General features: G+C 43.0%; 1 protein-coding gene across 10 annotated transcripts in view; it reads right to left on the bottom strand.

The window, feature by feature from the left end:
• FRMD4A (FERM domain containing 4A) overlaps positions 1-2,560 on the bottom strand; it is a 679,547-nt gene that overhangs the window by 144,309 nt on the left and 532,678 nt on the right. The gene's annotated exons all lie outside the window — the stretch shown is intronic.

Here is a 2,560-nt window from a genome sequence, read left to right as displayed (position 1 = left end):
ATGTAGATGATGGGGTGATGGATGAAGCAAACCACCATGGCACGTGTATACCTATGTAACAAACCTGCACATTCTGCACATCTACCCCAGAACTTAAAGTATAATAAATAAATTTAAAAAGAAAAAAAAAAGATAATTTCTTCTGCTTAATCACAGCTTTCTTTGAAATGGTTACTGCTACTCCCAAAGGTGGTGAGCTGTGATTTGATTTCTGTACATTTGGAGAGCCATGCTAAGCTAAGTGATATTAATGCATATGAAGCCAAATGAGAGCTGGATTTCATCTGGAGCTTTTTTTTCAAGATGAAACATGCTGACATTATATAAGTTTACACTAAATGTGCCTTTATAATATTGACTTTGGAGTTTATTAAATTCTTTAATGAGACAGTGCACTTGTACTGTCTGATGACTAGCTGCACTGAAGGATGAGGAATTGAGGTGAAGAGGGGAGAAGGGTTGAAATGCAGCATCTTGGAGAGAAGGAGGTTCTGAGCTGAGTGGATTAGGAGGGTGCTGAGTACCTGGGGCTCTTGGAAACTCGGTTTACCAGAAGAGGCAGAAGGTGAGGGAAGTGAAATGGGAAGAAAAAAGTACTACAGTTTTCTAGAACAGCATTAAAAGCTGATGGCCGGAATCCTCTGGAGGGAGTCAGAGAGCAGCGGTGGAGTCCCCAGCTCTGTGTGACTTAGGGCAAGTCACATCACCTTGTTGGGCTTCTGTTTTTCAGACTGTGAAAGAAGTGGTTCTCTATCTAAGAACCCCACTGGTTTTTATATATTAGAAATGAACTCCAATTTAAACAACAGCAGCAAAAACAAGAAGCCAACGTCGTACAAGGCAAACAAAGGATACCTTTAGCTTCATAAGTTCTATTAGTAGTAATTCATTAAAATGACTTCTTCTAATCAATATAATCATCTAACGGGCAACAATGTCGAATTTCCAAGTTCAAATGATACTTTTAGCTTCCAGTGGGAAATGGAAGAGGAGGGGAGTTTCTACACTGTAGATGCGGGACTTCATGTGTCTTTTCAGAAAGGAAAGCTCAAAGGTAGCATTACCCTTTAGGTACGGTCAAAGATAAAAGGATTTATCCATCATTGGCCGGGTGTGGGGAATCCCAGCACCTTGTGAGACTGAGGGAGTGGGATCACCTGAGATCAAGAGTTCGAAACCAGCCTCGCTAGCCGCCGAGATTGCGCCATTGCACTCCAGCCTGGGCAACAAGAGCAAAACTCTATCTCAAAAATAAATAAATTTACGTCCTTTGCAAAATGCCTTTGGCAAAGGGTCATCAGAATAACAAAAGAAACTAAAGGAAGAAAAGTAAGGAAGAGGGAGAAAAGGGAGAGAAAGGGGAGGGAAAGAAGAGAGAAAGCAATCCTAACGCCGGAATACTAACAGAGGCCTGAAGTTGGCAGCTGCCTTCAAACTCTAATAACGATTCTGAGTCTAAATTCATATAGGGTCTGAAATAACTTAATTTTCAAAGTAATGCCATATGTTTCTTAAAAAAAAAATCTCATTTGCTTTAGTTCTAGAGAATTAAAGAGTAAAGACATCCTGTCTCTTCCACCCTAATTTCCACCTGAAATAGAATATTAACAAAATATAACACTCCCCTTTTCAACTCTAAAATAATATAAAACTGAAATAAAGTGGCTAATCCTACATCTCTGCGACCGCATTAATTTCCACCAAGCTCCATGTTGTCTGGCCATATAGGGGCAGAGAAGGTACAGGAAATAACAGGCATATTCTGAGATGAAGAAAAAAACCATCTCCTTTCGACAGAAGTGGAAAGCAGTTTCCGGTTAACTTTGATCTCCAAGATGACAGGCTGGAAAACCGTGAGTCCTGGGCCCGTCGTATCATTGTTCAGTTAGGGGAGGGGGCTGAGCTCATCCGAACTTTCCCTCCATGCCAGGGAGCTGCTGAGTCAAAAATGCCTGCAGAGAAAGAGCTCAGACATCTCCACCCGCATGCCCAGAGAGGCATGGTGCACGCTGGGGCACCAGGACAAGAGCCTTTTGGGGAGATGGGGAGGGCTCATGGTTTGGATTCAAAGTCAACCTTTTCTTCTTTTTTTTTTTTTGACATGGGGTCTTGCTCTGTCACTCAGGCTGGAGGGCAATGTGCAATCACACCTCACTGCAGCCTAGACCTCCTGGGCTCAAGTGATCCTTCTGCCTCAGCCTTCCAAATAGCTGGGACTACAGGTATAAGCCACCTTGCTGACTACTTTTTTATTTTCTGTCGAGATGGGGTCTCTCTATGTTGCCTAGGCTGGTCTTGAACTCCTGAGCTCAAGTAATCCTCCCACCTTGACCTCCTAAAGTACTGGGATTACAGACCAGCCTCTTCTTCTTTTTTTAAAATCCTGTTTTTGGCTGGGCGTAGTGGCTCATGCCTGTAATCCCAGCACTTTGGGAGGCTGAGGCAGGCAGATAACTTGAGGTCAGGAGTTCGAGACCAGCCTGGTCAACATGGTGAAACCTTGTCTCTACTAAAAATACAAAAATTAGCCCAGCTACTTGGGAGGCTAAGGCAGGAGAAT

The sequence above is a fragment of the Cebus imitator genome, unplaced genomic scaffold (assembly GCF_001604975.1).
Source record: "Cebus imitator isolate Cc_AM_T3 unplaced genomic scaffold, Cebus_imitator-1.0 Scaffold61, whole genome shotgun sequence".
NCBI classification, from domain to species: domain Eukaryota; kingdom Metazoa; phylum Chordata; class Mammalia; order Primates; family Cebidae; genus Cebus; species Cebus imitator.
The sequence above is the reverse complement of the archived record's forward strand: the minus strand, read 5'-3'. Positions and strand labels throughout refer to the sequence as shown.